Source organism: Myotis yumanensis, unplaced genomic scaffold (genome assembly GCF_028538775.1).
Source record: "Myotis yumanensis isolate MYYU_CA2020_CCGP unplaced genomic scaffold, mMyoYum1.0.hap1 SCAF_2, whole genome shotgun sequence".
In the NCBI taxonomy this organism is placed as follows: domain Eukaryota; kingdom Metazoa; phylum Chordata; class Mammalia; order Chiroptera; family Vespertilionidae; genus Myotis; species Myotis yumanensis.
The window spans coordinates 47,287,273-47,313,877 of record NW_027223753.1 but is presented as its reverse complement, the minus strand read 5'-3'; the positions used below and the strand labels follow the sequence as shown (position 1 = coordinate 47,313,877).

At 42.1% G+C, this 26,605-nt stretch overlaps 1 protein-coding gene across 3 annotated transcripts in view; it reads right to left on the bottom strand.

Moving 5' to 3' along the window:
- The window catches only part of LEPR (leptin receptor), a 98,966-nt gene extending 75,726 nt beyond the window's left edge, over window positions 1-23,240 (bottom strand). Inside the window, exons 1-2 of one of the 3 annotated variants that reach the window (XM_070405297.1) lie at window positions 22,736-22,782; window positions 22,514-22,623 (exon numbers count right to left, since the gene is read on the bottom strand). The gene's annotated coding sequence lies outside the window, so the exon portion shown is untranslated. Of the gene's footprint in view, window positions 1-22,513; window positions 22,624-22,735; window positions 22,783-23,121 lie in introns of those variants that run through there. The other 2 variants (XM_070405295.1, XM_070405298.1) reach the window with 2 other exon arrangements.
- Between the last annotated feature and the right edge of the window lie 3,365 nt (window positions 23,241-26,605).

The window sequence follows — 26,605 nt, the reverse complement described above, 5'->3', positions numbered from 1 at the left end:
CACAAGGCACACTCAATTAATAGATTCAATTCTATTCTCTAGATTCTTCACATGAGGCAAACTCAGACTGACGTTTCAGTACCTTGTCATTTTAAAATACCTAGATATTTATCCATGTTCCAAAGTCCTTAAGTTACCAAGGACTTTGGAAAACTATGTGTAGTCATATATATTTACCACTGAAAAAGATTTACCATATACCTTTCATTTTAGTTATGTATATTTTGCCTTAACAACTTTGATTTTAAAGTCAATTATTATTACCCAAGGCATTTCCTTTGGCAAATTCTGTAACAGAGATAACTTACCGACTTTCAGTGGCTTTAATGTTAAAGTATTATTTTATTTTTCTTTATAAAAACAGGAGTGCCCCAGGACCTGTGAGGCAACCTTGGAATGCAGTCCATTATTATTCAAGAATTACCCTTTTTATGGAAACACTAATCTTGTTGCCCAAATACAGCATTGTGTCATTTTTGCCATCTTTTATTTTTTTTATTTTTTTTAAAATATATTTTATTGATTTTTTACAGAGAGGAAGGGAGAGAGATAGAGAGTTAGAAACATCGATGAGAGAGACATCGATCAGCTGCCTCCTGCACATCTCCTACCAGGGATGTGCCCGAAACCCAGGTACATGCCCTTGACCGGAATCGAACCTGGGACCTTTCAGTCCGCAGGCCGACGCTCTATCCACTGAGCCAAACCAGTTTCGGCTTTGCCATCTTTTAAAGAAAACCAGTCTTGGGGTTTATTCTATAGCATCGTGAAGAGATATGGGACTCAGTTCAAGAGCACCCCAAATCAGGTGGGGTACGCCATTTCTCTTAATCTAGCCTTTATCTCGTCATGAGTACAGAAATTCTAGACAAATCCCTAAATTGTGAGAAATGTCTCATCTATCCAAATTTCAAATGATGGACTGGGAAATAAAAACATGGCAAAAATGAGACTTTTAATAACACTCTCGGGAGTGGGCATCCATTTTACAGGATTGCCAAAAAACTAGTCAATGGGCTGGGGCCTTTTTTAGTTACTTCCTTCTGTCTAGAAATTTTCTTAGAACCTGTGTTATCGGCCACGTGTACCGCTCATCCATTTACATGCTTCACGTCCCCAGGGCTGGCCTGTGCATGTTTATGCGTCACAGGCATGCTTGGAATTAACTGGCCTTTGCTTAAACTTCCCTGGGTTGCAATTTTTACAGATTTTACACTCTCAAGTTAATCTTAGAATCTTAAAATTTTAACACAACACAATAAAAAATCAAAAATCAGAGAAAAGCAGATTAAAGTTACAATACAGACGCATAGAAAGAAATTTAACTAGCTAAGAGTTTCTGGTGGCCTGGGAGGGAAAGAAAAAGATTTTTTAAAAAAAATATATTTTATTGATTTTTTTACAGAGAGGAAGGGAGAGAGATAGAGAGTTAGAAACATCAATGAGAGAGAAACATAGATCCGCCGCCTCCTGCACACTTCCCACTGGGGATGTGCCCGAAACCAAGGTACATGCCCTTGATCGGAATCTAACCCGGGACCTTTCAGTCTGCAGGCCGACGCTCTATCCACTGAGCCAAACGGGCAGGGCAGAGAAAGATTTTTAAAGATGAAGAATTAATTATTTGCATTTGCTGTGAAATTCCTTTAATCCTTTCTACTTGGTTCAGCCCAGTACAAGTAGTTTGAGCCTCCAGCAAAATGAAATATGAAGTCACTTTCGGCCAAGTACCTGCATCCAGCCATAAAGGCTGGGCAGCTGCGAGCAAAACCTTTCTTATCATCTGAGTCATCCCGCTAACAGTGACGCTCGTCCCGCTCTGCCTCAAACACTAGCTCCTGCTCATAATTACGAGGTAAACCTTTTTCAGGTGGGCTCTTGACTGCGGTCGCAGGAGCGACAAGCGGAGGCGGAAGAGACACAGAAAGGGGAAGTGGTATTTTTAGAGATTCACACGCTTCCACTGTAGGCTGTAAAGCCGTGGCTACACCCTGCTTAGACATTCTTAAACTCTCCTGTGCTGGATCAAGGCAATCACAAATTAAAGACCATAGTGTAGGAACAGGAATCCTCTCTGGACCTTCTACTGTGTATTGGTCACGCAACTGCTTTTCGACCTTTTCCCATGTTTGAAAGTTGACAGTTCCCTCTTCATAAAACCAAGGGCAAGTTTCATTAACAAAACACAAGAAATCAAGAATCTGACTACACTTAACAGAGCATCCTCGAGCTTTGAGCATAGTTTTAAGCATTTGAGGGTAGAGGTCTCTTTCCTGAGACCCTGAATATCCCATGTTTTATACCCAGTTCTTACAACAATCCACTCCTTACCTTACTTCTTTAATTTGTTGCACGGTGCACTTCTCGGAGTGACCCCCGCGCCTGACTTTTGTGCCCCAGTATTCAGGTCCCTGGATCCAGGTGCCAGATATAAATTTTTCCCTCTTTTCCGTGTCCAGCGCAGCTAAAGAGCGGTCTGGTTCCTGAGTAGGGGCGACCGGGGATTGAGAAAATGAAAGAGACAGACACAAATACAGTAGGAAAAGCTGGGACTGGGTGGGACCACTGTCCTCTGATGGAGAGACAGGAACCCAGAGCCAATACAGCAACTTTATTTTATACAGCAAAAACCAGGAAGTTTTACTAAAGGTCAAGACAAAGGAGATTATGTGCATTCTTGGGTGGGCGCAAGTCGTATTCATTCCTGGTGCTTGGCTGGATTTGGATAACGAAACCCAACCCCTGGACCTGGGCTGAAGGTCAAGCTGACAACACTCCTGCCTCTGGCAAGGTATGTTTCCAGGACGTGACTCTGCTTACGCCACTGGATTCAGCTGACAATAATGAAAGAAATGCTCATGTGCCTTCCCAGGTGCTCTCTACATCTCACCCTTTTTTTGTTTTTAAGCTACTATAATAAAAGTAAAACTTAAATATCAAGAACAAAGCTCTGACTATTAAAATAATAACAAAACAATGCCAATGCAACACAGCAATAAGAGAGAAATCAAACTACCTACATGTTAAAATTTTTAGCGACTAAATGAAAGTTTCTTTTGCTGCTGGTGTATATTTACTCAGGGCCTCGGACTTGGCTGCACAAGACTTTACAGAAGACTGGCAGCTAACCAATGCTAGCATAGCCAGAAACATGGTTGAGGAAGTAGCTTCCACTTCTTGCTTTTCTACTATCTGCTGGGCTTCAGTCATTAACTTCTTCAAATGACCCCATGTTGGCACCTCAGTCCCTTGGGTAGCCTTCAGTTTTCTTCTTCCACTTTGCTGTCATTGGGGCAACTCTCAGTCTTTTGAACAAAGGAACAAGGAGCTTCTCTGGGTCCATTGCAGTGACACACGTAATGCTCTGGCACCCAATTTGGCTGCACTGCTCCTTCTGGAAAGATACAAAACACAACCTCTTCCCCACATCATTATTGAATCTGGTAAAACTTGTCTGGTTTGTGCATCCTTCCACTGGGCTAACTTGGCGGAGGCTATTGTACAGGAGGCCTGATGCCTTTCAGTTGCTGTACGACCCTCTGCATTGCAATTCAAAAAATTTAAAGTATAAAGAGCATGACTGAGTTTGTTTTGAGGTGACACATAACGTCCGTCTCTCCCTTTTTGTTTTAGTAATTGCATTTTAAGAGTACGATTGGCTCTTTCCACTATTACTTGACCTTGAGGATTATAAGGAATACCAATTTTATGACAAATTTGATATTGCTGACAAAAGTGCTGAAAAGCAGAACTAGCGTATGGGGGTCCATTATCTGTTTTTAGCTCTAAGAGAGGTCCTATGACTGGAAAAGCTTCTAGACAGTGGTTAATTACATGCTTTGCACTTTCCCCTGTTTGGGGAGTAGCAAAAATGAAGCGTGAGCATGTATCTATGGAGACATGGACCCACCGAAATCTGCCAAATTCAGGTATATGAGTGACAGCCATTTGCCAGATTTGATTAGGTTTAAGTCCTCAGGGATTTACCCTAATGTTGGCACAGGGAGGTGGATAACACACTGAGGGCACTGCTTGACAACTTGGCGAGCCTGCTCTTGGGAAATATGAAATTCCTTGTACAAGGCAAAGGCATTTTGGTAATGTAGGACATGCGAGGCCTGCGTCATGGAAAATGGAGTGACTTCCTCTACTGAGGCAATGAGGTGATCTACTTCTTCATTACCTGCAGGGACCCGGAAGGCCAGAATGGAATCTAATATAGCCAATAAAACATGGAAATTGTCATTCTCAAACAACCTTTTGAAGGCTGAAAACTAAATGAAAGAGTTCCTCCGAATTAGTGTGCCCTATAGTAGCTGTTTCAATATTTTTGGCCATCCTTATCACATAAGCACTATCACTATAGGTTGATGGGCTCCATAGCAAAATCAGTCAAGGCATAAATAAGAGCTTGTATTTCTACTCATTGTGCTGAAATATAAGGGGTTTGTTGCAGTAGATCCAATCTTTCCAGAACTGGATCCAACTGTAAAAATGGTTAATGCCTGAAGAATAACATCTCCTTTGACGTGGCAGCTAATACCATTCCCTGAATGTAGGCTGGTCCAATATCAGCACAAACACGGATAAAATGCTTCCATAATAAGTAATCCCTAGGTTAGAGACAAGCCTCTGCAACAATATTAAGCCTCTGGTAACCTTCCACTATTAGTTCCCCTGAACATTATTTGACCTAGAGTGTGGACAGTAAATGACACTAACTGGATTTCTGCTATCAGGTTTTTGTTTTTTTTAGTATATAGACGTAAGTTTTGGTTAGGGAGGCAAAATGCAAACTATTCACCTTTAAGGATCCTTGGTTTAGGGAAGATAGGATTTGCTAGATGGCCCCAAACTGCTTGGCATTCATATTTTAGATGGTTGCAAACTGCTGTTACATGCGAGTCACGAAATTAGAAAAAATAATTAAGTGTCTTCATATACACTTAATAAAAACTTTTGTTAGGATTCCTAAGTATATTGAATAAATTTGTCATTTCTCCCATAGAGATTTCTAGATAAGGTCTTAACTAATTAATGTCCTCTAATAACCTTTAAAAGTCATTTAGGGTCTTGAGACAATCCTTTCGTATTTCTACCTCCTGAGGCCTAACATATTGATTTTTAAGTACAGTTCCTAGGTATTTGAAGGGCATTTTCCACTATATTTTTTCCCAGAGCAATCTCTAAGCCACATTTAGGGGGTTTCTTTTAAAACCTTTTACTTTCTTTTAAACAGAACAACCAACTTGGTTGCTTTTTCAGAAAAACTAGGAGAGAGACATGCTGGCCAATACTGCAATGTATACATCTCAAGTAAAGTAACTTTCTTTTTCTTTATGGTGTCTCATTAATGGTGAGTTTTAATGCCCAAATAATAACTTTTTAGTTTACTTTGTAAATAGTAGCAGAAGAGATTTTAAAATTTCTCCTTTTTAAATTTACTTTTAAACAATATTCTTTTTGCAAATTTTACTGTGGACTTTGTTAGAACCAATTGCTTATATGTATTTAAACAGAACAGTTATTAATTTTTATTTGATAATGCTTCCCACGTGATTTCAAGTATATTAGATCGGCCTAATTGAGTTCAAAAATATTTCTTTTAAGAGGAGAGAATGCATCCTTGAATCATTTCAGGGCCCTTGAAATGTCCCAAAGGTATCTCTCGGTTAAAGTCTTGAAATCTAACTTGGAAAGTCTATCAAATATACATAACCCAAAGATTATATTACACATTTCAGACATCAATTAAATTAAAACTGGTCTTAACATTAAAATTTGGTTCAGATCATAGAATTAATCCTTATCCTCTAATTAGGCCAACAAAATACTATTGCCTAGGTTGAAATTCTACCACATGCAATACACATAAGGCTCACAATACACTCCGAACCGGCAATCTCTCCAGAGAAAACACAAGAACCATTCCTCTCAAAGTGGAACCTCCATACTCCATGCACACTGCCATCACAACCATACAATTTCTCCCAACCTAACCTGAACTCCAAACTTCCAGAAGCCTCAAACTCTAGCCGGCAAGACAAACACCTAGCGTTTCTCAAATTAGCAACATATCCACATCTCTAAGGATATATTTCAAACAAACACAAGGCACACTCAATTAATAGATTCAATTCTATTCTCTAGATTCTTCACATGAGGCAAACTCAGACTGACGTTTCAGTACCTTGTCATTTTAAAATACCTAGATATTTATCCATGTTCCAAAGTCCTTAAGTTACCAAGGACTTTGGAAAACTATGTGTAGTCATATATATTTACCACTGAAAAAGATTTACCATATACCTTTCATTTTAGTTATGTATATTTTGCCTTAACAACTTTGATTTTAAAGTCAATTATTATTACCCAAGGCATTTCCTTTGGCAAATTCTGTAACAGAGATAACTTACCGACTTTCAGTGGCTTTAATGTTAAAGTATTATTTTATTTTTCTTTATAAAAACAGGGGTGCCCCAGGACCTGTGAGGCAACCTTGGAATGCAGTCCATTATTATTCAAGAATTACCCTTTTTATGGAAACACTAATCTTGTTGCCCAAATACAGCATTGTGTCATTTTTGCCATCTTTTATTTTTTTTTATTTTTTTTAAAATATATTTTATTGATTTTTTACAGAGAGGAAGGGAGAGAGATAGAGAGTTAGAAACATCGATGAGAGAGACATCGATCAGCTGCCTCCTGCACATCTCCTACCAGGGATGTGCCCGAAACCCAGGTACATGCCCTTGACCGGAATCGAACCTGGGACCTTTCAGTCCGCAGGCCGACGCTCTATCCACTGAGCCAAACCAGTTTCGGCTTTGCCATCTTTTAAAGAAAACCAGTCTTGGGGTTTATTCTATAGCATCGTGAAGAGATATGGGACTCAGTTCAAGAGCACCCCAAATCAGGTGGGGTACGCCATTTCTCTTAATCTAGCCTTTATCTCGTCATGAGTACAGAAATTCTAGACAAATCCCTAAATTGTGAGAAATGTCTCATCTATCCAAATTTCAAATGATGGACTGGGAAATAAAAACATGGCAAAAATGAGACTTTTAATAACACTCTCGGGAGTGGGCATCCATTTTACAGGATTGCCAAAAAACTAGTCAATGGGCTGGGGCCTTTTTTAGTTACTTCCTTCTGTCTAGAAATTTTCTTAGAACCTGTGTTATCGGCCACGTGTACCGCTCATCCATTTACATGCTTCACGTCCCCAGGGCTGGCCTGTGCGTGTTTATGCGTCACAGGCATGCTTGGAATTAACTGGCCTTTGCTTAAACTTCCCTGGGTTGCAATTTTTACAGACTTTACACTCTCAAGTTAATCTTAGAATCTTAAAATTTTAACACAGCACAATAAAAAATCATAAATCAGAGAAAAGCAGATTAAAGTTACAATACAGACGCATAGAAAGAAATTTAACTAGCTAAGAGTTTCTGGTGGCCTGGGAGGGAAAGAAAAAGATTTTTTTTAAAAAAAATATATTTTATTGATTTTTTACAGAGAGGAAGGGAGACAGATAGAGAGTTGGAAACATCGATGAGAGAGAAACATAGATCCGCCGCCTCCTGCACACTTCCCACTGGGGATGTGCCCGAAACCAAGGTACATGCCCTTGACCGGAATCGAACCCGGGACCTTTCAGTCTGCAGGCCAACGCTCTATCCACTGAGCCAAACGGGCAGGGCAGAAAAAGATTTTTAAAGATGAAGAATTATTGGCATTTGCTGAGAAATTCCTTTAATCCTTTCTACTTGGTTCAGCCCAGTACAAGTAGTTTGAGCCTCCAGCAAAATGAAATATGAAGTCACTTTCGGCCAAGTACCTGCATCCAGCCATAAAGGCTGGGCAGCTGCGAGCAAAACCTTTCTTATCATCTGAGTCATCCCGCTAACAGTGACGCTCGTCCCGCTCTGCCTCAAACACTAGCTCCTGCTCATAATTACGAGGTAAACCTTTTTCAGGTGGGCTCTTGACTGCGGTCGCAGGAGCGACAAGCGGAGGCGGAAGAGACACAGAAAGGGGAAGTGGTATTTTTAGAGATTCACACGCTTCCACTGTAGGCTGTAAAGCCGTGGCTACACCCTGCTTAGACATTCTTAAACTCTCCTGTGCTGGATCAAGGCAATCACAAATTAAAGACCATAGTGTAGGAATAGGAATCCTCTCTGGACCTTCTACTGTGTATTGGTCACGCAACTGCTTTTCAATCTTTTCCCATGTTTGAAAGTTGACAGTTCCCTCTTCATAAAACCAAGGGCAAGTTTCATTAACAAAACACAAGAAATCAAGAATCTGACTACACTTAACAGAGCATCCTCGAGCTTTGAGCATAGTTTTAAGCATTTGAGGGTAGAGGTCTCTTTCCTGAGACCCTGAATATCCCATGTTTTATACCCAGTTCTTACAACAATCCACTCCTTACCTTACTTCTTTAATTTGTTGCACGGTGCACTTCTCGGAGTGACCCCCGCGCCTGACTTTTGTGCCCCAGTATTCAGATCCCTGGATCCGGGTGCCAGATATAAATTTTTCTCTCTTTTCCGTGTCCAGCGCAGCTAAAGAGCGGTCTGGTTCCTGAGTAGGGGCGACCGGGGATTGAGAAAATGAAAGAGACAGACACAAATACAGTAGGAAAAGCTGGGACTGGGTGGGACCACTGTCCTCTGATGGAGAGACAGGAACCCAAAGCCAATACAGCGAGTTTATTTTATACAGCAAAAACCAGGAAGTTTTACTAAAGGTCAAGACAAAGGAGAATATGTGCATTCTTGGGTGGGCCCAAGTCATATTCATTCCTGGTGCTTGGCTGGATTTGGATAATGAAATCCAACCCCTGGCACCTGGGCTGAAGGTCAAGCTGACAACACTCCTGCCTCTGGCAAGGTATGTTTCCAGGACGTGGCTCTACCAACGTCACTGGATTCAGCTGACAATAATTAAAGAAATGTTCATGTGCCTTCCCAGGAGTTCTCTACATATTTATATTAGTACACTCCCATAAATTTTATAGAAATTATTGGCCCAGCAGTAAAGCCTCTTTCTCTCAAAAACTCACTGGCTCTTTCCTTCACTTTCCTTCCTCCCTCCCTCCCTCTCTCCCTCCCTCCCTCCCTCCCTTCCTCCTCTTTCCTCTATATTATTTCTAGATTTTCTCCATCAGTTGGCAAAAACTTTAAAATTAAACTAATACCACAACACCCCTAAGAGTCTGCAGTAGGTCATTTTCATTTGCTAGTCCACAGTACTCTAGTTTGATTTACTATGTCCACAGTATAGCACAAATATTTTTTCAAATAGTTCTCAAATGTATGACTCTCTCCTTGAGATTATCTACAGCCCACTAGGCATCGGCTCCTCACAACTCTGACCTCTCTGCAGCAGTCTCCATGCTATGCTAAGCAGAGCCACAAGTATAACCCAGCTGAGTACATTACCTAAGCATTTCAATGACCAAGCAAATAGTCTCCCACTCTTATTGAAAGTGAACTGTTTTCACTTTGGGGGAGACTTTATTGGTACCATAAAATTGTATGGTGGGAAGAATCTAGCCTACTAATTTTATGAAAGAACTAGAGGCCCGGTGCACAAAAATTTGTGCACTGGCAGGGGAGGGGGTGTCCCTCAGCCCCACCTGTGCCCTCTCACAGTCTGGGACCCCTCAGAAGATAACCACCTGCTGGCTTAGACCCGCTCCCCAGGTGGCAGATGGCAGGCCCGATCCTTTGGTGCCTGCCCCGCCTCCCTGGGTCACGCACATGGCAGGGCCGATCCGGTGGTTGGGGAGCCGCCCCGGGTCGGGTCGCACACGGATGCCCGCCGCCCTGGGTCACAGATAGCAGGCCCAGATGGCGGCAGGGCGGGCGGGATGGCGCTGTCCCGCCCTGCCTGCAGTATGCAAATTAGCTGCCATCTTTGTTGGCAGTTAATTTGCATATCACGATGATTAGCCAATGGGAGGCATAGCGAAGGTATGGTCAATTACCATGTTAGTCTATTATTGGATAGGATAAGTGACTGGCTGACTTTCATTCAGTAAGAATCAGCATCCCCCCAAATTTCCCATAGCCTACTTAAACATATTAAGTGTTCACAATTCTAAAAAAGATTTTAAACTTCCCATTTCACTGCACTTAAATTTGACAATTTTTATTACATATCTAGCATTTCTGTCTCTGATATTTCTTATACTTACTAAAATTCGCTGGAAAATATTAAAATTGCATTAATCACATCTTTAAGCTTGGCATGTCAGATTCAAGAGTTATAGAGCATATATATTTGGTTTTCATGTTGAAGCCAATCAGAAGTATGAGGATAACCCTAACACAGAACTATTTTAAAAGGTTGTTAAGTATGTAAATATGTATCTTAAAACAATATCTCCCCAATAAAACCCTTCAGAAGCAGAAACATAGTAACTCAAGAGAGTCACTCCAGTTGATGAGAGCTTCAATTCAGCAGGAATATATAATTTTAAATGTATATATATAAATTATAATATAACCTAAAAATAACATATTACAATGTAGCTTCAAAATATATAATGTAAAAACTCATAGAGTACTATAGAAAAAAGGCAGAAGTCCACATAGATGGTGGGATATTTTAACACACTCTCCTAAAGAATGAATCAAATAAGCAAAACAATAGATACATAATATATGAGGATATATGAGTTGGGAACAACACTAACAAATGACATTGGGACAACATTAACAAATTTGACACACATTGAACTCTGCTCCCCCAAAATGCAGACAAAATATTATTTTCAAGGACCAATATTGCATTTACAAAAACTGACTATACACAAAGATAGGAAGCATGGTACAAACAGAACCAAAGGACTAAAATCAGACAGAACACATTCTTTGACCACAGAGTTTTTAAGACAGAAATAAATAGCAAAAAATATAACTGCACAAATGCCACATGTTAGGACATTTTAAAAAATCTTCTGAGCAAATGACTAAACAAAATAGATAAAATTAGAAACAATATATATTTTAAACTGATAATATTTTTTTACAAAAGCATCTCAAAATTATTTCATGCAGATTAAGGATTCCTTAAAGGGAAATTTCAAATAATTTTTAAAAATTCCAAAAATAAGAAAGGCCAAAAATTAATGACCTATCATTCGTCTTGAGATGTTAGAATAGAACAGAAGAAAATTCAAAGAAAGTAAAATGGAGAAAATAAAGATAAAAGTTGCAGTTAATAAAATAGAAAACAAGATTCAAGATGGCAGCAAAATAGGTAGAAACTGCACTCATCTCCTCCCAGAACCAACCTGGAAGTACAACTAAAATATAGAGCAATCAACCAGGATAGCCAACTGAAGACCAGCTGAAAAGAAGCCTTATAAATAAGGATTTACAAAAGAGACCACATTGAGACTAGTAGGAAGTATAGAGACACAAAAAGGACTGGCCCTGCTCCCACAGGCAGCAGTTGAGAATCTGGAGGCACCCCCTGAGAAGTGTGGGTTCTCATGCCCAAACTGGGCTCCACAGCCCAGAGCATCAGAGCCAAGAAGAGATACCCACGTAACATCTGGCTGTGAAAAGCAGCAGGGCTTCTCTCTGCCAGAGAGAGACGAGAGTCTGCTAGAAAAATGGGAACCCCCTTTCAGGGTCAACATATAAAATCTCTTTTACAGCCACTCACCCTGGGCTCTGACAGAATGAGGGCAGAGCAGGCTACCATTGTATGAGAAGAAACTGGGGTTCTGGGGAGAGAGCTGAGAAAACAACTTCCAGGATATCTATGCTGAGTCGTTCTACAACACCATAGATGCCATCTTTCTTGGGTTGAGCTTGCCCTTCCATACAGCATCAGCCTGGGGGAAAGCAACAGCCCCACCCTGCAGACACTCTGTTGACCCATCTTGCAGAGCTTCTGTCCTGCTGAGGAGTGAGAGGCCTGGGATGTGGTGTAGAGGTCTGGGCAGACTCAAGGGATGTTAGTGACTGAGTTGTGTGGCTTTCCTGTGAACCTGACTGGTGCCTCTTCTTCACGGTAGAACTTTTGAGCTCCCTGGGGCCCCAACCTCATGACTTTTGGAGGTTCCACCCTGCTGAGCCCTGGGCAGAATCCAGGACAGTCTGAGGTGTGTGGCTCTGGGATGGAAGCCATAGTCCCCAAAATCCCCCAAACCTGACCAGCACTTCCTCCTCTCCTGACTCCCAGTGGCCCCTCCCTGCTGGGATCAGACTCCTGGCAGAATCTGGGACAGACTATGTTGTGTGACCCTAGAACAGAGGATATTTTTTTATCTCACACCTGATCAGTAGAGTCTTCCTCTCACATGGACAAATTTTGGTCTGGTTAGGCCTGATAAACTTTGCTGGCCTCATCCTGACTACTCTCTGAAACTCCAACCGACACGAAGGTGTGCAAGCACCCACTAGACTTGGTAAACCCTAGGACATTTGCTGAGGGACCTCAGACCCAGTTCTGGCACCAAGGCTGAACCCATACAGATCTGGAGAACACTCTCACTCCTACCTAGTAACTCACTGAGAACCTATTGCATGCAATTTAAGTACTGCCAGAGTTTCCTTCAGTGGCTGAGCCTATTAGGCAGCTGGCAGTTGGGGGCAGACAGAAGTGGACCTAGGGGCTCCTAGGAACTTTTGCTCACCTGCCCCCAGGTCCAGTGCTGGTAAAGCAAACATTGATGCACAGCTTGACCCTTCCCACACACACACAGGCCCAGAAGAGGCAGCCACAAACTGTGGATCACTTTGTAGCTCCAAACAGGGTCAGTCACAGGCAGAGTCTGACATTGACTTGCATCAGAATCATTCCCAAGAGGCCCCAGAATCAACACACCCAATGGCCAGCTTCAGACAACAAAGAGCAGTATTCAGTTTAAGTTTACAATCAACATATCCAAAGAGATATATCAGCAGGTACCACACCTTGCTGAGGCAACTTCCTCTCTATGTGGTCAGCACCTGCACAGCAGCTAGAACATTGTGTTTGCGGTTGATCCTCACATTCATCCAGCCTGAGGGTTGATTCCATACATGTCTGGGTAAATAGCAATCAAGATTCAAACAGAGGACCCACATAACTCACATAAAGGACATTTCTAAAGCACCCAACACAGGTGATCAAGAACACTGAGCCACAGGGTCCCACAAGACACCTACTACACATATGGCCACTCTACCTAGACTGAGAATCATAGCAGATAAAACTAACTCATAGAAACAAACAGAGAGGCAGCCAAAATGGTGAGACAAAGAAACATGCACCAAATGAAAGAACAGGAGAAATCACTAGAAAAAGAGCTAAATGAAATAGAGGCAAGTTTACGAGATATAGAGTTCAAAAGAATGGTTATAAGGATGCTCAAGTCTCAGGGGAAGAATGGATGAAATCAATGAGAACTTAACCAAAGAGAGAGTAAACATAAAAAGGGATATAGAAACCATAAAAAAAGAACCAGTCAAAAGTATCTGAAATAAAGAATACAGTAGAAGGAATAAACAGTGGTTGAAAGCAGATAATTCAATCAGTGATTTGGAAGACAAGGTAGAAAAAACATCCAATCAGAGCTGCAAAAAGAAAAAAGAATTTTAAAAATATAAGGCTGTTTAAGGGAACTTTGGTACAACATGAAGAGTAACAACATATACACACAAAAGTACCAGAAGGAGAAGAGAGAGAACAAAAAATTGAGAAACTGTTTTGAATAAATAATGACTGAAAATGACCCTAACAAGATGAAGGAAAAAGATACACAAGCCCAGGAAGCACAGAGATTCCCAAACAAGATGAACCCAAAAAGCCCCTCATGAAGACACACCATAATTAAAATGGCAAAGGTAAAAGACAAGGAGAGAATCTTAAAAATACCAAGAGAAAGACAGTAAGTTCTAAGGGAGCTCCCATGAGTTTATCAACAGAACCATTTCAGGCCTAAAGAGATTCATATGAAACATTTAAAGTCATGAAAAACAAAGACCTACAACCAAGACTACTTTACCCAGCAAGGCTATCATTTAAAATTGAAGGAGAAATAAAGAGCTTCCCAGACAATAAAAAGCTAAAGGACATCATCACCACCAAACCAATAGTACAAGAAAGGTTAAAGAGCCCTCTTTGAGTAGAAGAACAAGACAGAGGAGGAGGAGAAGAAGGAGGAGGAGGAGAGAGGAACATGGATATAAAGAATAAAATGGCAATAAATAAGTACCTATCAATAATCACCTTAAATGTAAATGGTTTAAATGCTCCAATCAAAAGACATAGGATAGCTGAATGGGTAAGAAAGCAAGACCCATATATATGCTGTCAACAAGAAAACCACCTCAAAACAAACAGACTAAAAATAAAGAAATGGAAAAAGGTATTTCATGCACATGGAAATGAAATAAAAGCTGGAGTAGCAATACTTACAAAATAGACTTTAAAACAAAGGCTATGGTAAAAGACAATGAAGGACATTACATAATGATAAAGGGAGCAATCCAACAAGAGGCTATAACCCTTGTAAACACTTATGCACCCAACATAGGAGCACCTAAATATATAAAGCAAATCTTGATGGACATAAAGTGAGAAACGACTTTAATACATTCACAGCAAAGGATTTTAACACCCTATTGACATCAGTGGATGGAGCTTTCAGACAGAAAATCAACAATGAAACAGCGACCTTAAATGACACACTAGATAAAATGGATTTAATAGATATCTTCAGAGCATTTCACCCCAAAGTAGCAGAATATACATTATTTTCAAGTGCACATGGAATATTTTCCAGAATAGACCACATGTTAGAACACAAAATTTAAAAAGATTAAAGTCATATTAAGCACCTTCTCTGACCAAAATGGTGTAAAAATAAAAATCAATCACGAGAAAAACACAAAAACACATGGAGATTAAATGACATGTTACAAAACAATCCATGGATTAACAATGAGATAAAGGAAGAAATCAAAAGATACTTTGACCAATGTCATACTCAATGGGCAAAAACTAAAACCATTTCCCCTATGCCCTAACTGGTTTGGCTCAGTGAATAGAGCATCGGCCTGTGAACTAAAAGGTCCCAGGTTCGATTCCGGTCAAGGGCATGTACCTTGGTTGCAGGCACATGCCCAGTGGGAGGTGTGCAGGAGGCAGCTGATTGATGTTTCTCTCTTATCGATCTATCCCTCTCCCTTCCTCTCTGTAAAAAATCAATAAAATATATAAAAAATAAAACCATTTCCCCTAAAAATAGGAACAATGCAGGGATGCACACTTTCACCATTCCTATTTGATATAGTACTGGAAGTGCTAGCCATAGTGATCAGACAAGAAGAAGAAACAAAAGGCATCCAAATTGGAAAAGAAGTGAAGTTGTCATTATTTGCAGATGACTTGATATTGTACATAGGAAACCCTAAAGGCTCCATCAAAAAACTACTAGAACTAATAAATGAATTTGGTAATGCAGCAGGATACAAAATTAACACTCAGAAATCTATGGCTGTTTAATATACCAATAATGAATTCACAGAAAGAGAAACTGCAAAAACAATCCCATTTACCAGTGCAACAAAAAAATTAAGATACCTAGGAATAAATTTAACCACGGAGGTGAAGGACTCAGAAAATTACAGGATGCTGAAAAAAGAGATAGAGAAAGACAAAAACAAATGGAAGAATACACTGTGTTCATGGATTGGTAGAATCAACATCATTAAAATGTCCATACTACCCAAAGCAATCTATAGGTTCAATGCAATCCCCATTAAAATACCAACAGCATACTTCAAAGACCTAGAACAAACTCTCCAAAAATTCATCTGGAATTTAAAAAAAAGACCCCGAATAGCTGCAGCAATCTTGAGAAAGAGGAACAAAGTTGGAGGGATCACAATACCAGATATCAAGCTATACTACAAAGCCACTGTTCTCAAAACTGCCTGGTACTGGCACAAGAACAGACATATAGACCCATGGAACAGAACAGAGAACCCAGAGATCGACCCAAGTCATTATGCTCCATATTTAACAAAGGAGGCAAGAGCATACAATGGAGTCAAGACAGTCTCTTCAATAAATGGAGTTGGGAAAATTGGACAGATACATGCAAAAAAAAATGAAACTAGACAACCAATTTACACCATAGACAAAAATAAACTAAAAATGGATAAAGGACTTTAACGTAAGACAGGAAACCATAAAAATCTTAGAAGAAGCCATAGGCAGCAAAATATCAGACATATGTCATAGCAATATCTTTACCAATACAGCTCCTAAGGCAATGGAAACTAAGGAGAAAATAAACAAATGGGACTACATCAAAGTAAAAAGCTTCTGCACAGCGAAAGAAACCATCAACAAACAACAAGAAAGCCCACTGCATGGGAGAACATATTTGCCAATGTTATCTCCGATAAGGGTTTAATCTCCAAAATTCATAGGGAACTCATACAACTTAACAAAAGCAATCCAATCAAAAAATGGGCAAAGGACCTAAATAGACACTTTTTGAAAGAAGACATACAGAAGACCATGAAACATATTTAAAAATGCTCACAGTCACTAATCATCAAAAAGATGCAAGTTAAAATGACAATCAGATATCACGACACACCTGTCAGAATGGCTACTATCAACAAATCAACAAATGACAAGAGTTGGCAAGGATGTGGAAAAAGGGAACCCTAGTACACTGCTGGTGGGGATGCAGACTGATGCAGCCATGGTGGGAAACAGTATGGAGTATCCTCAAAAAATTATATTTGGAACTGCCATTTGACCCAGTGATCCCACTTCTAGGAATATATCGTAAGAAACCCAAAGCACCAATCAGAAAGAATGTATGCGCCCCTATGTTCACAGCAGCACAATTTACAATAGCTAAAATCTGATAAAAACAGCCCAAGTGCCCATTAGTAGATGAGTGGATAAAAAGGCTGTGGTACATTTACACGATGGCAGCTGTACAAAAGAAAGAACTCATCATTTGTAACAGCATGGATGGACCTGAAGAGCATTATGCTAAAGGAAATAAGCCAGTCAGAGAAAGATAAATATCACATAACCTCACTCATATGTGGAATCTAATGAACAAGATAAATCCAGACACATAAAAACATGGAACAGTATGGAATCTCAGAGGGAAGGTGGGAGAGGGAGAGTGGGTGGGAAGATACCAACCAAAGAACTTGTACGCATATATGCATAACCTATGGACACAAACAATAGGGTGGTGAAGGCCTGGGGCAGGGGATGGGGCGGGCTAGAAGGGGTCAATTGGGGGAAAAGGGGACATACGTAATACTTTCAACAATAAAGATTTAATCTTTTTTTTAAAAAAAAAAAGAGGAAAAGAGTAGTTTGTGCTCAGCTCAATCTCATTGCTGTAGATAGTTCTAAATTTCTTTAAAGGAGCCAGAAATATATAATCCTATATAATAAGAGAATAATATGCTAATTATCCATTATGCCATAACGTCATGACCAATCTACAAGTGGTGGAGAACTACAGGAGGGTGGGGCAGTGAGCTAGGAGCAGGGAGAGCTGCAGGAGGGCGGAGCAGCAGGTGGAGAGCTACAGGAAGGCAGAGCAGCAGGTGGAGAGCTGCAGGAGGGCGGAGCAGCAGGTGGAGAGCTACAGGAGGGCGGGGCAGTGAGCTAGGAGCAGGGAAAGCTGCAGGAGGGCAGAGCAGCAGGTGGAGAGCTAGAGGAGGGCAGGGCAGCGGGGGAGAGCTGCAGGAGGGCAGGGCAGCTGGGGAGAGCTGCAGGAGGGCAGGGCAGTGAGAGCTACCAGCGGCAGTGGGTGGGTGACCAGCTGAGACAAGCTGCAGCGAGCTACTCGCGCACGGATTCATGCACAGGGCTACTAGTTGAGTATATAATCTCAAAAAGTTTTAATGTTGGCTCAAATTACTTTTAAATATTAAGGAGGCCAAAATAAAGTCATTTTATAAACTCTGAGCAATACAAATATACATAAATATCACATAATCTCACTCATATGTGGAATCCAATGAACAAAATAAACTGATGAACAAAACAGATCAAGAGACACTGAAACATGCAACAGACTGATGTATTTCATAAGGAAGGGGCAGAGAGGAGGGGCGGGAAGAAATTAACCAAAGAACTTATATGCATACTAAAGGTCCGATGCATGAAATCCATACAAGAGTAGGTCTTCCTTCCCCTGGCTGCCGGCACAAGCTTCCCTCTGGCACCCCGGACCTGGGCTTCCCTGCAGCCACAGTCAGGCACCTGGGACCTGGGCTTCCCTAGCAGCCCCAGCTTCAACCAGACGGTCATCCAGAAGGAAGTCCGGAAAAACGTCTGGTCTAATTAGCATATTATGCTTTTATTATTATAGATCTGCATAACTCATGGATGAACAATAGTTCAGGGAAGGCCGGAGGAGGAGGCAGGAATGGGATGGAAGGGGGTCAATGAAGGAAAAAAGGGGACATCTGTTATACTTTTAACAATAAAGATTAAATAAATAAACAAATAAGAGAGAAAATGTTCCAAAGAGATGAATTGGAGAGAGGCAACTCTTCTGAAAAGTTTTTGCTTTAAAGGGGAACAGAGTCCTGGCTGGTGTGGCTCAGTTAGTTAGAGTGTTGTCCATAACCAAAGGGTTGTGGGTTTGATTCCAGCCAGGTTTTGGGTTCGATCCACAGTTGGGGCACCTATAGGAGGCAACTAATTAATGTTTTTTCTCACATCAATGTTTTTCTCTCTCCTTATCCCTTCTTCTCTCTCTAGGATCAATGAAAAAAGCTATCTTTGGGTGAGGATTTAAAAAAATAAAATAAAGGGAAACAAAGAAATGGCTTAATCTTACAAATATAATATTAAGCAAAAGAATCTATGAAAGAATGCCTCCAGAAAAAGGAGACATATGTAAACAATATTTAAACAATAAAGAATTTTAAAAAAGAAAGAAAGAAGGCCTCCTATCAATATATATAAAACCCTAACATACAAATAGACCAAACAGCGGAACAACCGAACAACCGGTCGCTATGATGTGCGCTGACCACCAGGGGGCATGCATGGAACATGGTGGGCATTGGCAGCAGGCAGCAGAGCGCAGAACATGGTGGGCATCAGCCATGGTGGGATGGTGGAGCAGGTGAACGGGGGCGCCAGACCAAGGCGGGGCACCAGTTGCTGTCATCGGGCCAAGCCTCTGGTGGTTACTGAAAATTCTTTGCTCCCATGCACCACAGTCCCACTGGGCACTTGCACCTGCTGCCGGTGCCAGCCTCGCTCACACCCGCTGCTGGCGCCCAGCACTGGCCCTGATCACTCAGTGCTGTCAGTGGGTGTGAGTGGCGGCTACTGGCCCCAATTGCCCCTCAGGGCTTCTCCACCTCCCCCTGCTCCTGAAGGGCAATCAGAGCTGGCAGCCACCACTCGCACCCGCTGCCAGCGCTGGAGCCACTGCTCACACCCACTGCCAGCGCCGGCCCTGCTCGCAGCCAGCGCCAGAGCCGCTGCTCAAACCCGCTGCTGGTGCCCGGCGCTGGTCCTGATCGCTCAGTGCCATCAGTGGGTGCAAGCGACTGCCAGCCCCAGTCATCCCTGAGGGCTTCTCTATCTGCCCCTGCTTCTGAAGGGCGATGGGGGCAGCAGCCGCCGCTTGCACCCAATGATGGTGTCGGCCCTGCTCGGACCTGTGCTGGTGCTGGCCCCTATCGCTCTGTGACATCAGCATGTGGGAGCGGCGGCAGTGGTGGGGGCTGCCAGCAGACGGGGACAAGGGGCCGTGGTGGGAGGGGCAGAGTGGGGGCACGGAGGATGGGCTGAGACCTGCCCCTGTGCCCACCACAGCCTCCCAGCCCACAGTACCTTTCAAGGTGCATGAATTTGTGCACTGGGCTCCTAGTATTTATATAAAGTTCCAAAAAAACACTTGTGATCAGGAAGGATAAAGGAAAAGGTTTCAGAGTAATAGCAATGTATGTTTTTTCTTACATGGTGAATAGTGGGGTATTTGCCTATTGTCACAAAGTTTTAAAAAGGATTTGAGAAGACCAGACTTAAATTAAAATTCTAAAACATTATATACATAGGTTTGGCCAGTTGGTGAACATTTGTACCTTTCTGGTTTAATTAAAAGCAGGATTTTGTAAACCACAAAAAAATCTTAAGAATTAAATCAGACTATAGCCATTTTCTTCATTTTTAACTCCATAGAACTCTCTGTGTGTTTGGCTCTGAGTATGAAAAAATGCAGTACAGTAACTGCCAAGACATTCATTTTTTAATGGATATTTTAGTTTTATTTCCAAGACCTCCTGAGATATTGCACTTCACAAACACAAACCATTTGGTTATATAATAGTGATCTAAGTGTAAAGACATGACTGTTTTTTCTTGGTAAATTCGTGAGAGTAAAATCCCCACATTACAAAAGAGGAATAGAGCTTCTGCCAACCATAATGATGCTTCTAAGCCATGAATGAGTTGGCTGTGGATTATGAGCAGTCAGATCTACCCACTGTTCCCAGTTGTTTTGCAAAAAGCAAGGAGAGCCCTAGCTGGTTTGGCTCAGTGGCTAGAGCATGGGCCTGTGGACTGAAGGGTCCCGGGTTCGATTTTAGTCCAGGGCACATGCCCAGGTTGTGGGCTCAATCCCCAGTAGGGGGTGTACAGAAGGCAGCCAATCAATGATTCTCTCTCATCATTGATGTTTCTATCTTTCTCTCCCTCTCCCTTCCTCTCTGAAATCCATGAAAATATATTTTAAAAAGCAAGGAGAAGCCAGGGTATATCAGTTCTACTGCTGGGCGTTCATTCAACAGTTTGTTGAATTCTTTGAACATCTGCTTCCAAGGAGATGATCATCTACTTCAGTGGTTCTCAACCTGTGGGTCGCGACCCCCTTGGGGGTCGAACAACCCTTTCACAGGGGTTGCCTAAGACCATCGGAAAGCACATATATAATTACATATTGTTTTTGTGATTAATCACTATGCTTTAATTATGTTCAATTTGTAACAATGAAAATACATCCTGCATATCAGATATTTACATTACGATTCATAACAGTAGCAAAATTACAGTTATGAAGTAGCAACAAAAATAATTTTATGGTTGGGGGTCACCACAACATGAGGAACTGTATTAAAGGGGTCGCAGCATTAGGAAGGTTGAGAACCACTGATCTACTTCACCAGAGCATAAGAGAGAAGGCAAATGCCTGAATGATTGGTTTATGAGACTTCCAGCCCAAAAGCAAAAAGGCCCTGAAACTAAGTTCAAATGTATTCATAAAAGAATACTTCCAATCCATTCCATTCTCCCTCACTGCAGACAACAAACATGCTGGTGGGAAGACATTATTTTATATCAAAGCCACCAAAAAAGCCAGACCACTTCTAAACCTATCCTAATGGCTGACGACTAAATCTTAAATAATTCTGAATTACAAGTGACGACAAAAGCCATTCTAATATTCTCTGTCTGCCTAAGCCAATAGTTGTCTGTTGTTGTTTTAATAAAAAAGAAATGAAAGGTTCAATGACACTTTATAGTACACACTGCTTGTATAACTTCGTGTGTGTGTGTGTGTGTGTGTGTGTGTGTGTGTCTCAATTCCTAATTTCTGGCTTATCAGTTTAGTTAACCTCTGCTATTTTCTGGGATTCATTCCAAGGGGACCAAAATGCATTACTAAAATTGGCATCTCTGCTCCTGAGCTTAATTCAGAGAGGTTCTGAAGTGGTCTGAAACCATTTTTTTAATATTCTACACACAACTTTATGCTAAAAAGTAACAAACACTGTTCAAGATCAGTAATTGATAGGAAATGTAAAATTTTTAGTTTTCCTCCAAAACAATGTTTATGTATTCCAAATGTACAATGCTGAAAGAGAGTAAGCACTTTGCTGATGGCACACGGTTTTGTTGCAATGTTACAAATACTCTACTGACTTAAAGTTGAACAAGGTTTTTTAAGGTACTGTGAGAGATGATCTAAGTATTTACACGTAAACTATATATTTCTGAACCCTTTTATAAGTGTTTTTTTCTCTTTAATTTTTGTTTGAAAAACCTACAGGTACAAATCATAAATGCCTATATACAAAAATGCCAAGAACCAATGTCATGAAATTATGAATCTAACATGCTAAAGAGTTACAGAATTATACTTTTTTTTTTAGTTGGGAAACATCTTAGTTATTATTAGAAGGCCCTCGGAATCCCAATCCAACCCCCTAATTTGACAGATGAGGGAACTGAGGCCCAGAGAAGTTAAGCTAACCAGTGTCACAGACAAATGGCACATCATACCAAAATTCTGACTTCAAGTCCAAAGCTGAAAGAATATTTGTTTCCACATCCTTTAAGATTTGGGGAAAGAATTTTAACAGAGAACACTCTAAGCAACCCCTCACTATAAGGAACTCCTCCAGAGTTACAAGAGCCCCTGTCATCCTGTTTACAAACGCAAGGGAAATAGCACCCACAGCACCCAATTTCTGAGCCGGCCTCCTCATACCTGAGGTTTCCGAAGTGATTCCCCAGTCGGGTCTCTTTTTCTCACCTCTACGAATCCCTTTAAACGAGCGCTTTGGTTGGGATTGGGTCTTGTATTTTGTTTCTAATTTGCTGGAGGATAGCAGAAAAGGGTGGAAAGCAGAGGCTCGGGTCTATAACACACTTTTTTTTTTTCTTCTGTCACCCAAACCAATAAATCCTTCCTCCAGGACCCAAGGCTTACGGTTTAAGTCGCAGTCCCTTCGGTCCCAAAGTGTAGGAAGGAGACGGAAAAGAAGTTGGCGGGTTGGCCCGTCCTTTCGGTGGCGCCCGGCAGGTGCGCCCAGGCTCGCTGGCTGCCCTCGGTCCTGCGCCCCGATCCCCCTCGCCTCCGCTCCCCCCACCCCCCGGTTCCCAGCCCCGGGGAAGCCGAGAGCTCCCCGGCGCCCCTCCAGCCGCCCCCGGCCGCTGGCCTCTCAGGTGGCGCCGCTAAGCTGCCCCGAACTCCGGGTCCCCAGGTGGCCCACGGGCTCCGGGCGGACCACGCGCGCCCCTGTGGCCGGCTCCTGGATTGCCCGGGGCCCGAAGAGGAGGCAGTGGGGGAATGGAGGAGAGAGAAGCGGGTCCCACCTCGATGCCGGGGTCCAACCCAGACGGAAAGCAGAGATGGCGGCCGCACCCTGGCTCTCGCACTCGCGTGGCTCTGGCTCAGCCGGTGTGGACTCTGCAGTGGGGCGGCTCCAAACTCCTCACCGAAGGGGCCGGGCAACTCTCGGGAGAGTGGAGCGCAGCCGAGGGTGTGGGGAGGAGGGGCCGAGGGGGAACGGATGGGGAAGGGAGAGGGGAGGGAGAGCGGGAGGCTGCCTGCGCCCCTCTCCACGCTCGCTCCGGGGCGGGAGGAACGGACCCAGCGGGCGGCCAGGTGACCCGGGGCGCAGGTGACCGAGGCGGCGGCTGGGATACCGCTGCGGGTGGCCGCGCGGAGGACTACCGGGAGCGGGAAGGAGGACCCCCTGCGTTTCCGAGGCAGAAAGCGGAGGCAAACCCAGCAGGAAGGCGGCGCCACTCCTGGATGCTGCCCTCAGCTACAGCGCGCCCACCTTAAGCCAGTGGTTCTCAGACTCTTAGTTGGGCTAGGAGTCCCCCTGTTCCTCCCACTTCCAGACTTCCAGGCCTCTGCTCCGTCAGGGGTGGGAAATGTGCCATAACGATTTCAGTAACTGGGTGGAGTGGGAAAGGAAAGAGAACTGAAAAGCCCAGGAGTAGTGAGGTAGTGAGTTTCCTGTAACCAAGGATGTCAGCCAACCATATTGGTCATGCTTGTAAGGAAGGCTGAAGAGGCCACTTAGGCACCAAGTGGGGGGCTGGACTAAATGGCCACTTACCTTTATCTTGAAAATTAATGGCTTTTGATATAGAAAAAAAAAAGCGTCCTTGAATAGTCTGATTCCGACCTCAAAGTAAATAGACATTTTCTTGCTCTCCACTCAAAATGTTCACCCATGGATTTGTTTATTAATTGAGGAGGTGCTGTGTGCCAGACAATATGCTAGGTGCAGTTATTATGTTCCTTGAACTTGGGGTTGTGGCAGACAGACAAGCAAGTATTCCTATAACTATTCATTGTGATGGATGATACAGGGTGAGGAAGAATGAATTAAGTGGAATGGACATAGTCTAGGTCGGTTGGATAGTTAATTTTAAAAGGTTTCTAGACATGAACTTACCTAACACCCTCACAGGAAGAGGCATCAGAAGCACAGAGAGAAAGGAGCCCAGAGATAGATAAGGCCAAAAGCAGGTGTCCTGTCTCCCTAGCCCAATCACTTGGCCAGTTTTGTTCATGGACCTTTTTCCCCGTAGAAATATCTTCCCAGGACCAGTGTCACTTTCCTGAAGAGCATTTCAATCTCCAGACCACTTGTTGAGGCTACTTTATTCCAAAATTTCATATTTGTGCAATGAATGGACTTGCTGGGCCATCAGTGATAGGCAAAAATAACCCAAAAGCACTAACCTTTCGGTTTTCATCAAACCTCACAAAAACAGGTAATGTCTCCAGTGGGTGGAGACAAGAAGTGGAGTAGAGATACTGACTTTCCTGAATTATTATGAAATTAAACAACATAGCCAAATCCTTAATCAGATAATTGGTATAAAATAGCATGTTAGTGTCCTAGAGCTGCCTTAACAAATGACCACAAATTTAATGTTTAAAACACCAGAAATGTATTCTCTCGCTGTTTTGGACGTCAGAAGTCCAAAGTCAGTGTGTCATCTAGTCTACACTCCCTCCCACAGCTCTCGGGGAGAATTCTTTCTTGCCTCATTCAGCTTCTGGTAACTCCAGGAATTCATTGACTTGTTGCATCTCTCCGATCATTGACTCCATCTTCACATGGTCTTCTCCTCTGTGTCTGTCTTCTTCTCTTCTGCCTCTTATAAGTACACTTGTCATTGGATTTAGGGACCATCCAGATAATCCAGGATGATCTCAACTCAATATTCTTGCTTAATTATATCTGCAAAGACCTTTATTTAAGTAAGATCCTGATAATGAACTCAGGTTTGGCTGCCTGCCAAATCGAAAACCAGTTCTCAATAGGGAGGTGGTAGTGCAAGGAAAGAAGGTTTATTCAGGTGCTGGCAGCCTGGGAAAATGGTGAACTCCCATACCCAAAACCATCTTAACATCTCAGTGTAGGCAGGGGTTTTTATTAGGAGGAAGAGGGAGAACAGAACAGAGAAATCAGGCGGAAGGAGGTTGAAACTTCTCTACCTGTAAGTCAGCATAGTCCATTCCAATGATTTTCTCAAAACTGGTCATGCAGAGGTCCGGTTTTTATGGTTGAGAATCAGCAAGTCTTCCAGGGCCAGAACAGTTGCTGGAGTCAGCTTCCTCACCCAAAGCTAGTTCCTGGAACTCTTACACAAATATTCCACCTATCCATGGGTTACATATTAGTTAACAATACATCTATTACAAAAACACTTTTAACAGTAACAATATTAAAAGAATAGAGGGGTGGGTTACAACTCCCTGCTATCAATTTTTCTTCCATTTCTATAGAAGTTTCTCTCTTTTTTTCCCCCTAACTAATTGGTAGAAGAGCCTTGGGATATTAATTTGTCATGAAATACCAGAACCTATTGTGAGATATATTTTCTAGTTTTATCAGGAGGGAAGCCTCAAGATGCATTTGCTTTTCAATTCTTGAGGCTCGTTTACATATCTTATGATACATAACATGGTTAACTTAAATATTATATAAAGGATTAAAATTAGTACTAGAAGGGTTAGGCCTAAATTTATAATTCCTTTAGTCCAGTCAGTATCCTAATACTACTTTTGCTAACGAGTCTACAGATTTTAGCAGATTGGCAAGTGAAATAGCAATTTCATTGGAGGTAATTATTAATGTTTTAGATAGGTTACATAAAATATGACAGTGGACTACCACTTCCCACCATGGCAGGATGGAATAACCAACGCAATACTTGTCCCTGTCAGAGATGTATCCTAAAAGATCTAGAGCTACTTGAGTGAATAGTTTGAGCAAGCTAGTCCAAAGGCAGGTCTCATTTCCTGGGTCGACTGATAAAGGAGTAATGATCTAATGATCCTAGAAAACATTGTCCAGCATCAGGCTTTGCCTGCAATACCTATAGATTTGGGTGATTCCTCGAGCTCTAGAGGTCACAAAAAAGATATTGAGGATTTTTCTTTGCAATCTTCCAGGAAAGCAAACTTCGTTCCTTACCTGGAAAGACTGCCATGAACCATGTGAATAAGCAAGGTACCAGGCCATTTCTGCAAGGGGCTTTATTTGGTTTCAAAGTCTATCTTAATTCCTTAAACCAGTGGTCGGCAAACTCATTAGTCAGCAGAGCCAAATATCAACAGTACAACGATTGAAATTTCTTTTGAGAGCCAAATATTTTAAACTTAAACTATATAGGTAGGTACATTGTTATTAACTTAATCAGGGTACTCCTAAGGCTTAGGAAGAGCCACACTCAAGGGGCCAATAAGCCGCATGTGGCTCGCGAGCTGCAGTTTGCTGACCACGGCCTTAAACCATTTTGGTGACATCCAGAGATTAGGCATGTCTCT